The sequence below is a fragment of the Megalopta genalis genome, chromosome 1 (assembly GCF_051020955.1).
Source record: "Megalopta genalis isolate 19385.01 chromosome 1, iyMegGena1_principal, whole genome shotgun sequence".
Taxonomy (NCBI): domain Eukaryota; kingdom Metazoa; phylum Arthropoda; class Insecta; order Hymenoptera; family Halictidae; genus Megalopta; species Megalopta genalis.
This window is the reverse complement of record NC_135013.1, coordinates 28,061,900-28,074,653: the sequence shown is the minus strand read 5'-3', so window position 1 is coordinate 28,074,653 and position 12,754 is coordinate 28,061,900. Positions and strand designations below refer to the sequence as shown.

General features: G+C 40.5%; 1 long non-coding RNA gene across 1 annotated transcript; it reads right to left on the bottom strand.

Moving 5' to 3' along the window:
- Positions 1-4,362: 4,362 nt before the first annotated feature.
- On the bottom strand, positions 4,363-9,348 carry LOC143260162 (uncharacterized). Its single transcript, XR_013034278.1, has 2 exons — positions 6,369-9,348; positions 4,363-6,087 (listed from the first exon to the last, which is right to left on the bottom strand). It is a non-coding gene; the product is annotated as an uncharacterized LOC143260162 (long non-coding RNA).
- Between the last annotated feature and the right edge of the window lie 3,406 nt (positions 9,349-12,754).

Below are 12,754 nucleotides of genomic sequence, written 5' to 3'. Positions count from 1 at the left end.
ACGGCTTACATAGCGTATGTGCAAAGCGAGAGCCTCCCCAGAAGGAGGGTCCGCGTTCGAATCACCACGCCGCATGGTCACTCGTCGAACATCGAGATGTGTCCGGACTTACCCAAGAGTATGCGCAAGCAAGGCCACCACAGCTATCTGCAGTGGCGGAGTCAAAAACGAGATGCGAAAATGTAAATCTAAGGCAATACTACTGGACATATGCGAAATTAGCGACTCGGGTACCTCGGGAACGCTACCCCCCGTACTCGCTTGCAGACCCCTCCTGCAAGCGAGCCCCTGAGGGACCACACTTTTACAATACACACCATTTTACAGTATAAATTTTGCAGCTATTTGCTCGGTATAATCTCCGATTGAAAAAACATTGCCATTGGCAACATTTTCTAGGTCGATAATGATACCGATTGCCCGGATCTCACCGCGAGGAGGTTGCTGCTTTAGAGACCCGAAAGGGAGTCAGAGCGAAGTCGGAATTCGCTATGGCTCCCTTTCTTACAACGACGACTTATAAACTGACACACACGCTCGCCTGCTAGCTAGCACACGCCCACACTCACTCACACATTCGCATATGTCAAGTACTATTGCGGACCAAGTGGATCAAAGAAGAAGTCTCCGATCCACGGAGACCAAAATGAATCAGTACAGATGGCAGTGATTCTTTAAAAGTGAGAAACAAGTGCGAGTCAGGACAGAAGGCACGGACTCGAGGGTGACGCGACGCGTACAATGCTCGCACAAGTCTGGAGCCTCGCACATCACGATGACCGGCGCGATCACATGAGGAATGATGATGCAAAGTTGGATCATCCCACAATGGGTCGGATTTCTCGCCCTGCGCCCCGCCCCCAAGAGAGAGCTAAGGACGGCTTACATAGCGTATGTGCAAAGCGAGAGCCTCCCCAGAAGGAGGGTCCGCGTTCGAATCACCACGCCGCATGGTCACTCGTCGAACATCGAGATGTGTCCGGACTTACCCAAGAGTATGCGCAAGCAAGGCCACCACAGCTATCCGCAGTGGCGGAGTCAAAAACGAGATGCGAAAAAGTAAAGCTAAGGCAATACTACTGGACATATGCGAAATTAGCGACTCGGGTACCTCGGGGACGCTACCCCCCGTACTCGCTTGCAGACCCCTCCTGCAAGCGAGCCCCTGAGGGACCACACTTTTACAATACACACCATTTTACAGTATAAAGTTTGCAGCTATTTGCTCGGTATAATCCCCGATTGAAAAGACATTGCCATTGGCAACATTTTCTAGGTCGATAATGATACCGATTGCCCGGATCTCACCGCGAGGAGGTTGCTGCTTTAGAGACCCGAAAGGGAGTCAGAGCGAAGTCGGAATTCGCTATGGCTCCCTTTCTTACAACGACGACTTATAAACTAACACACACGCTCGCCTGCTAGCTAGCACACGCCCACACTCACTCACACATTCGCATATGTCAAGTACTATTGCGGACCAAGTGGATCAAAGAAGAAGTCTCCGATCCACGGAGACCAAAATGAATCAGTACAGATGGCAGTGATTCTTTAAAAGTGAGAAACAAGTGCGAGTCAGGACAGAAGGCACGGACTCGAGGGTGACGCGACGCGTACAATGCTCGCACAAGTCTGGAGCCTCGCACATCACGATGACCGGCGCGATCACATGAGGAATGATGATGCAAAGTTGGATCATCCCACAATGGGTCGGATTTCTCGCCCTGCGCCCCGCCCCCAAGAGAGAGCTAAGGACGGCTTACATAGCGTATGTGCAAAGCGAGAGCCTCCCCAGAAGGAGGGTCCGCGTTCGAATCACCACGCCGCATGGTCACTCGTCGAACATCGAGATGTGTCCGGACTTACCCAAGAGTATGCGCAAGCAAGGCCACCACAGCTATCTGCAGTGGCGGAGTCAAAAACGAGATGCGAAAATGTAAATCTAAGGCAATACTACTGGACATATGCGAAATTAGCGACTCGGGTACCTCGGGAACGCTACCCCCCGTACTCGCTTGCAGACCCCTCCTGCAAGCGAGCCCCTGAGGGACCACACTTTTACAATACACACCATTTTACAGTATAAATTTTGCAGCTATTTGCTCGGTATAATCCCCGATTGAAAAAACATTGCCATTGGCAACATTTTCTAGGTCGATAATGATACCGATTGCCCGGATCTCACCGCGAGGAGGTTGCTGCTTTAGAGACCCGAAAGGGAGCCAGAACGAAGTCGGAATTCGCTATGGCTTCCTTTCTTACAACAACGACTTATAAACTAACGCTACCCTCCGTACTCGCCCACGGGCCCCACCCATGAGCGAGCCCCTGAGGGACCTCCGATGGGAGGAATACCAATTTCATCAATTTTTGAACGAAATCTTGTTTCGAAAGCCGACTTAAAATATAAATCGGCAACACCACAAAAGTGCAATTTTTCAGAAAATGGAAAAATCGTAATCTAACAAATTTAAGTTAAGAACGCTAACGTACCCCCCACGTGAGGAGATTGACTCCGAATATGAGAATTACAATTTGATTTTGTATGCCAGAGAGAAAATCAAAGTGAAAGTGACAAAGAAATGATGCAGCGATCCTTGGAACGGCTACTCGCAGTGCGGCATTTATTTCGCGACTCTAACATAACGCGTTGGCAATTTTCGCAACTCTAACACAAAGAATTGGCAATTTCTTGCGACGCTAACACAACGCGTTGTTAATTTCGTCTCGCAACTCTAAGGAAAATCGCGAATGCCTGCACTGCGGAGGGTTGCAGCTGCAGCATGGGCTCTGAAAGACGAACGAAGCTATTGCAACGCGATTATGTCGTCGCGACACTAATTCAATGAACAGAGATGCAATAGCGAATGGACTTTAATGATCTTCGAAATCTTCTAACTTAAAACGCGATCGTATTTATTCGCAACGCTATCTTTAACGCTTCTTGCATATCGAACCTAATGAAATCGCGATTATTTCATTCGCGACGATATACTTTGAATAATCAATTTCAATGCTAATGATAATCGCAATGGTTTTATTCGCTACGCTAATTTTGATCTCTGTTGAAAATGAAGCGAAACAATGCGAGATTCTTTCGCAACGCTATTGCAAGTCGCGGATGTGCCCATCTGCGCTGATCGTTGGGGCGGAAAAGCCAGCCCAAATACTACTACTACTACTACTATTACTACTGCAGCAAGTACAGTGACCAGTTAACAATACATATACATAATAATATACATGATAATATACACAATAATTTTTGTCTTACAATAGTATTAACCTGAAAATAAAGAATCTGAAAATAAAGGACCTGACAATCGTAGCTAAAATGGGGTTATTAGTTTCAAATTATTCTTCAAAATCAATTTGTTTCGACGAATGCGTGCGAATTTAATTACTCGATAATTAAATTCAAACGGGTAACGCAAATCATCGAAAAGAAAACATCCTAACTACATATGCGATAGAATTCGCAATAAGTATGTGGTCACTGTACTCGAAAAATTGAGGAAACTACTGGTAAAATAAGAGCATGCGACTTACATTTCGATGCGATGTTGGGTCTGGAATTTGTAGTAGGAAGAAGTAAATGGAAGTAGGAGCGGAGTAGCAATAGCAGCAGCAAAGACAGCAGTAGGAGAGAGGAACACACATCTCAGACTTTAATCCAAAATATTAATTTCCATTTGGACAGGATTTGGAAATTATTGGAAACCACCTGGAAATTCGCGTTGATATTAGAGATACGATTTTGCCAAACAACTGTTAATAATAATTTTACCGAATGTTAAATAAATTTAGATTCGAATTAAATAGAAAATTAATTAACTTCGATTATAGAAGGAAGCAGAGCGAATTTCTATTAACACTAAACTTTCCGAACAATAAAATTGATTGTGCACTGCCTGACACGAGTGAAAAAATCCAATTTACTTAGATTTTGTACATTTTCTGTTATATTCTGTTATAGTAGTCGTTCCAACAATTAATTAAGTAATTTAACGCAATAATTTTCCTTGAAAATTATATTATATCTTAATTCTTAACAATTTAATTTATAATATCACTTTTGCAGGAGCTTTCCTGATATGCAACTGATTTTTCCACTAAACGAGTAACGACTAATCGAGCAATGACTTTGAGTCGAGCGAGCAAACAAAGGACAAACGGATTTAACAAAAGACAAAGAAATTTAACCTTGCCTTTGACGATCAACGGCGATCGATAATTTCGATAATTTCCAATTATTTAATATTCGCGATAATTAATTTTGTAATAATGCTATCCGGTGCCCGAAAAATTATTTCATCGCTTAAATTGTTTATGAAAAGAACCAACGAGACTTGCACAAATCGGTCGGTGAGATAATAAATTTTTATTTTCCTTTAAAATTATATTACATTTTAATTCTTAACAATTTAATTTATTGTAATTACACTTTTAGAAGAGCTTTCCTGAAACGTGATTAATTTCACGCATTAATTTTCCTTTACAATTATATTACATCTTAATTCTTAACAATTTAATTCATTATAACTTTACGCACTAAGTTTCCTTTAAACTTATATTATATCTTAATTCCTAATAATATAATATATTATAACTTCACGCGCTAATTTTCCTTTAAAATTATATTATATCTTAATTCTTAACAAAGAATTCTTATTGCAAATGGTATTATTAAATAATCCCGTTGCTATTTCGTTGTAACATTTAGTAGCGGAAGTAATTAATAACGTCGATCATACGAAGTAATTTTTAAAGCACGAATTTATCGAAGAATCGTTACATCAAAAATATTCTATCGATGCATTTATTATTTCTAGCTGTTTTAATAATAATTTAGAGATAGTAGGTTTTGGAAACTACTCTATTTTTTAAGCCGTGTTCATTATATTATAATCCCCTATCGTTATTCGTATCTTAAACCATAATCGTGATTGTATAATCGTAAATTGCCTTACGACGTTCGTCGCGTTCTGTTGTGTTCTGTCGCGTTCCCTACGAGTGCGTCCTTTCGAATTTATGGGTTTCGTTCAACTAGTGCCCGACGTCAGCCGATCGTCCTAGCCTGCGCACGATGCCAGCCAATGTGGCTGGCATGACGTCGCGCATGACGTCAGCCGAGCGTTCAGCAGCCGCCGGTGAAAGCCGATCATCCTAGCCAGCGGCCGACGCCAGCCGATCGCAATTCGCAATGTTTAGATCGCGACACTCACGTACGCACGCACACGTACATCGTGTGGGGTAAACGCCCGGGAGCTGCGAAACCGATCGACTACGTAATTTCGAAGGTCGCTCCGAAAGCGATTCTAACACAACGCGTTGGCAATTTCTCGCCACGCTAACACAACGCGTTGTTTATCTCGTCTTGCAACTCTATAGAAAATCGCGAATGCCTGAGCACTACGTTTCCTTTATAAAATTATATTACATCTCAATTCTTAAAAATTTAATTTATTATAATTTTATGCACTAAGTTTCCTTTAAACTTATATAATATCTTAATTCTTAACAAAGGATTCTTATTGCAAATGGTATTATTAAATAATCCTGTGGCTATTTCGTTGTAACATTTAGTAGCGGAAGTAATTAATAACGTCGAACATACGAAGTAATTTTTAAAGCACGAATTTATCGAAGAATCGTTACATCAAAAATATTCTCTCGACGCATTTATTATTTCTAGCTGTTTTAATAATAATTTAGAGATAGTAGGTTTTGGAAACTACTCTATTTTTTAAGCCGTGTTCATTATATTATAATCCCCTATCGTTATTCGTATCTGAAACCGTAATCGTGATTGTATAATCGTAAATTGCCTTACGACGTACGTCACGTTCTGTCGTGTTCTGTCGCGTTCCCTGCGAGTGCGTCCTTTCGAATTGGTGGGTTTCGTTCAACTAGTGCCCGACGTCCGCCGATCGTGCTAGCAGCCCCCGACGCCAGCCGATCGTCTCAGCCTGCGCACGATGCCAGCCAATGAGGCTGGCATGACGTCAGCGCATGACGTCGCCGACCGTTCAGCAGCCGCCGGCGACAGCCGATCGTCCTAGCCAGCGGCCGACGCCAGCCGATCGTCTTAACATCATCGCAATTCGTAATGTTTAGATCGCGACACTCACGTACGCACGCACACGTACATCGAAAGCGATTCTAACACAACGCGTTGGCAATTTCTCGCCACGCTAACACAGCGCATTGGCAATTTCTCGCCACGCTAACACAACGCGTTGTTAATTTTATCCCGCAACTCTAAAGAAAATCGCGAATGCCTGAGCACTAAGTTTCCTTTATAATTATATTACATCTTAATTCTTAAAAATTTAATTTACTATAATCACAATATTGGAAGAGCTTACTTGAAATACGACTGATTTCCCCACTAGTCAAGTTCCGATTAATTGAGCAACGACTTTGAGCCGAGCGAGCACGTAGAGTACCCCCACCACCGACTTTGCTGATCGACGATCGCGCGATCGACCACGATCGATAACATCGATAACTTCGATTATTTCCAATGGTTTAATATTTGCGGTAATTTATTTTGCAATAATGCTATCCGGTGCCCGGAAAATTATTTCATCACTTAAATTGTTCGTGAAAAGTACCAACGAGGTTTAATTAACATGAGAACAATGGTTGCACAAATCGGTCGATGAGTTATTAAAGTTTTATTTTCCTTTAAAATTATATTACATTTTAATTTTTAACAATTTAATTTATTATAATTTCACGCAGTAAGATTTCTTTGAAATTATATTATATCTTAATTCTTAACAATCTAATTTATTATAATAACACTTTTAGAAGAGCTTCCCTGAAACGCGATTAATTTCACGTACTAAGTTTCCTTTAAAATTATATTACATCTTAATTCTTAACAATTTTATTTATTATAATTTCACGCACTAATTTTCCTTTAAAATTATATTATATCTTAATTCTTAACAATTTAATTTATTATAATAGCACTTTTGGAAGAGCTTTCTTGAAACACGACTGATTCCCACATTAGACAAGTTCCGACTAATTAGGCAATGACTTTGAGACAAGCGAGCACGAGATATACCCCCACCTCTGACTTTGACGATCGACGACCGCACGATCAACGGCGATCGATAATTTCGACAATTTCGATTATTTCCATTTATTTAATATTCGCGATAATTTATTTTGCAATAATGCTATCCGGTGCCCGAGAAATTATTTCATCGCTTAGTTTGTTCATGAAAAGTACCAACGAGGTTCAATTAACAAGAGGCTTGCACAAATCAATCGAAAAGTTATTATATCAAATTGCTTTCGTTAATTTATTTATTATTTCTCTCTTCTTAATATTTGCAATAATTCTGCTTGTTAGAAGTATGTTTAAGAAGCACGCTGGCTATTTTGCCATTTAATTTGCTCGCGAAGATAATTGATAGAGTCAGGAATATGAAGTAATTTCTCGAGCACGAGTGTTTCGTGAAATTGTTGCAGTTGACGAGTTTCGTTAACAAATTAATTGCTTTTCGATGTTTAATATTAACGACAATTCTTCTTGCTAATGTTATTATTAAGTAATCCCGTGGCTATTTCGTCGTATCATTTTGTGACGGAACACACAACGCGTTGGCAATTCTTGCGACGCTAACACAACCGTTGGTCATTTCGTCTCGCAACTCTAAGGAAAATCGCGAACCCCATGCAGCATGGCGTTTAAAAAACGAACGTAGCTACTGCAACGCGATTTTCTCGCAATGCTAACTTTGAAATTAAATCGAAGACAAGCCGCGATATTCAGTTTTCGAAACGCTATAATGCAAATCGGAGCTGATTGTTGACCATAGTTGCAGCTGCAACATGGACGTCTGACAAGTCTAATGAAGCTATTGCAACGCGATTCATTCGTCGCAACGCTAATTTAACGAACAGAAATCCTAAAGATTACTTCAATTTCCAAAAAGAACAAATCTGCAAATTTTGAAAGACCTAAGAAAATTGGCAAATGAAACCGCGAACAATTTGCAAGGTTATCTTTAGTCTCCTTAGCCTTCTCTTATAACTACTCGACACTGCAATTCAAATAAGAATTGCGACTATTTCGCTCGCAAAGCTAATTTCAATTTCTGTTCATAATTAACTATAGCAATGCGTGATCAATTCGCAAAACTATAGCAAAATGCGGATATGTCCATCCGAACTGTTGCAGCATGGGCGCCTGAAAAGTCGGAAGGTATACTATTGCAACGCGATTGTGTTGTCGTAACGCTAATTCAATGAACAGAGATGTAAAAGTGACTGGACTTTAATGATCTTCAAAATTTTCTAACTTGAAACGCGATCGTACTTATTCGCACTATCTTTGACGCTTCTTGCATATCGAACCAAATCGCGATTATTTCATTCGCGACGATATACTTTGAATAATTAATTTCAATGCTAATGATAATCGCGATGGCTTTATTCGCTACGTTAATTTTGATCTCTGTTGAAAATGAAGCGAAACAACGCAAGATTATTTTGCAACGCTATTGCAAGTCGCGGATGTGCCCATCTGCGTTGATCGTTGGGGCGGCAAAGTCTGCCCAAATACTACTACTACTACTATTAATACTGCAGCGAGTACAGTGGCCAGTTAACAATACATATACATAATAATATACATGATAATATACACCATAAGTTTTATCTTACGATAGTATTAACCTGAAAATAAAGAATCTGAAAATAAAGAACCTGAAAATCCTAGTTAAAATGGGGTTATTAGTTTCGAATTATTCTTCAAAATTAATCTGTTTCGATGACTACGCGTGAATTTAATTGCTCGAGAAGTAACGGCAATAGCAATGGCAAAAAAGTAATGGAAGTAACGATGATAGAGGTATTGGCGAGGGTAACGGCAATAGTAATGTCAAAAATTTAATGGAAGTAACAATGACAGAAGTATTGGCAAGGGTAACGGCAATTGAATTCGAACGGAAAACGCAAGTCATTGAAAAGAATACATCCTAACTAAATATACAATAGAATTCGCAACAAGTATGTGGTCACTGTACTCGAAAAAATTGAGAGAACTACTGGTCAAATAAGATCGACTTACATTTCGATGCGATGTTGGTCCTGGAATTTGTAGTAGGAAGAAGTAGAAGAGAGTAGCAGCGTAGAGAGAGTAGCATCATCAAGAAGTGTCCAAGATTCCATAGCACACGCATTTAAGATTTTAATCGAAAATATTAATTTCCATTCGCGGAAAAGATTTAGAAATTATCGGAAACCATTTGGAAATTCGCGTTGAAATTAGAGATACGATTTTGACAAATAACTATTAATAATTTTACCGAATGTTAAGTAAATTTAGATTCGAATTAGATAGAAAATTAATTAACATTGATTTTAGAAGGAAGCAGAACGAATTTCGATTAACAATAAACTTTCCGAAAAATAAAATTTATTGTGCACTGCCTGACACGTGTGAAAATATCCAATTTACTTCGATTCTGTACACTTTCTGTTATATTCTATTATAGTAGTTGTTCCAACAATTAATTAAGTAATTTAACGCAATAACGTTCCTTGAAAATTATATTATATCTTTATTCTTAACAATTTAATTTATAATAATATCACTTTTGCAAGAGCTTTCCTCAAATGCAACTGATTCTTCCACTAAACGAGTAACGACTAATCGAGCAATGACATTGAGCCGAGCGAGCACGAAGGGTACACCCCCCACCCCAATGACTTTGACGATCGACATTATGGGAAGAGCTGTCTTGAAACACGTCTGATTCCACCATTAGTCAAGTCCCGACTGATTGAGCTTCGACATTCAGCCGAGCGAGCACGAAGGGTACACCCCCCACCCCAATGACTTTGACGATCGACATTATTGGAAGAGCTGTCTTGAAACACGTCTGATTCCACCATTAGTCAAGTCCCGACTGATTGAGCTTTGACATACAGCCGAGCGAGCACGAAGGGTACACCCCCCCCCCCCCCGCCCCCAAATGACTTTGACGATCGACATTATGGGAAGAGCTGTCTTGAAACACGTCTGATTCCACCATTAGTCAAGTCCCGACTGATTGAGCTTCGACATTCAGCCGAGCGAGCACGAAGGGTACACCCCCCACCCCAATGACTTTGACGATCGACATTATTGGAAGAGCTGTCTTGAAACACGTCTGATTCCACCATTAGTCAAGTCCCGACTGATTGAGCTTTGACATCCAGCCGAGCGAGCACGAAGGGTACACCCCCGACCCCCCCCCCCCCCAAATGACTTTGACGATCGACATTATTGGAAGAGCTGTCTTGAAACACGTCTGATTCCACCATTAGTCAAGTCCCGACTGATTGAGCTTTGACATTCGGCCGAGCGAGCACGAAGGGTACACCCCCCCCCCCCCCGCCCCAATGACTTTGACGATCGACATTATTGGAAGAGCTGTCTTGAAACACGTCTGATTCCACCATTAGTCAAGTCCCGACTGATTGAGCTTTGACATTCGGCCGAGCGAGCACGAAGGGTACACCCCCCCCCCCCCAATGACTTTGACGATCGACATTATTGGAAGAGCTGTCTTGAAACACGTCTGATTCCACCATTAGTCAAGTCCCGACTAATTGAGCTTTGACTTTGAGCCGAGCGAGCACGAAGGGTACACCCCCCCCCCCACCCCCCAATAACATTGACGATCGACGATCGCGCGATCGACGGCGGTGACAGTGCAGTGTAAGTGAACTTCGCAAATAACCATACCAGAGGTTCCGCCGACAGTATCCCTCGAATGTTGCGGTCATTGACCTGGGATCAGCTGTTCGTTGTACGAGGTCAGTACGTACGAGTCAGCAAATGCAACCTCAACTAAATGGGTGAGTTTCTTATCGATAATATTTTTCATATTTTTCTAAAAAACAAATCCTTTACGTACCTTAACGCGATTATTTATTATTAAATCAGCTTTGCGAATCATTCGTTGAATTCTGTTCGTACACGGAATTATTTAAATTAAAATATCATTTACGAACTTTGTTAATCTTCACTGTACACCTTGCATAAAAATTTCATATGGTACACATAAGGTGTCATGCACACCAGAAAATTAAAACGGCTGTCACGGTTAAACTACATATTATTTCGGGTCCGAAAAATTAGTAAATATTCTTCAGACGTTCTAAAGTAAAGGAGAACAGCGTTTTTCTTAAAAATATCACTGTTATGTAGTAAAAAAAATCCGGAAAGTTCTCGTCTTGTGACTTGTTCAATACTTCGAACGCGGTTCGAGTCCGTCCCGACCTTCTGTCAAAGCGTCGTGCTGCGGACTCTCTCGCGGACCCTCTCCCTCGCACCGTCACCTCTCATTGGCCAGTGTTTTTCGTTAATAACTCGTAAACAAAGCCCCAGATTGCATTTTCGCAGAGGAAAAAGTTACTTCAAATGACTTCAGCTACCCCTCATTTTCGGCTGTTAAAATAATTGTGGGACACCCTGTATATATATATATATATATATATATATATATATATATATATATATATATATATATTATTATATATAATATATAATATATAATATATAATATTTATAATATATACATTATATATTATACAATAATATATTATATAATATATATTATATAATAATCGATGTCAAAATTCGGAATAAACGCCGAAAATAAAGAATTGTTTTAGAAACCAAAATAAGATAGCTAGATAGCTGGAAATTTCGATTGCTCGTAACGATAATTCATGGTAAAGCCTCTTCGGAATTATTTTAATCAGAGCCTTTGCATAACAGTTTCAGCCGAATATTTTCGGAGCCGTTTCAGGCCCGGTCGCAATTTTCATAAGGAATCGTAACGGGGCGAGATAAATTGCAACTACCCGCTGCGGGCTCTTCAGGGACCGAGGATCCCCTCTTCCGTCATCCGCCATACCAAATCGAGCGAACCTTTCAAAGAAGGTTTACGAGCCACCCGTGAAAAATCTAAGGACCCTGGGAGACCCGGTGCGAAGAGATCGAGATCTCCTTGCTCCATTAAATTGCGACGGTAGGACAAAGAAATACCATCGGATATTCCATTATGACGTCGCAGAGACGTGTCTAAAAGGAATTATCCTAATTCGCGACACACCTGGCTGTACCGTGATAAATTTGCCGGCTTTTTAAAGGAGTCGCCTGACAGAAACGTGTAATTGAAATTTCGAAACTATAAATTCGCAGCGCGCGCGCGCGGTAACCACACTCTTGCAGGATTAAACTCGTTCCATTAGTAATGAATTATATAACCTTTGGCGGGATAGAATCCATTAAATCCAGTAGCGTTTCTGCATGTAGCACACTAAATTCTCGGCAGACGGGAATATTGTTTCGGCTGCGATTATTTCGCTGCGATTATTCCCGCGCCAACGAGATCAGAAGTAATTCGTCGATCTCGATTAAAGTAGCTTATGATTCTTGTTAGATCGATGCGCAGATTGAAACAAACCGTCCGCAAGACACTTATGTCAACTAATTACATGTTTATGAGATGTACGATTTTCAAACGCCATTTCATCTAACTATCGAGTGGAATATTTGTTAAAACGTTACGCGAGCTGTTGGATTCGGAGACCGTACAAAATATGATGAAACACCAGTCCATGAAATATGAAACAGTCGAAACTTCAAAAGAATTTTCATTATATTCTTTATTTGAATGCTGTGCGAAGCGTTTCATTTTTTTTCTGTGCTGAAGATGTGTCCCTTTGAAATGTAACA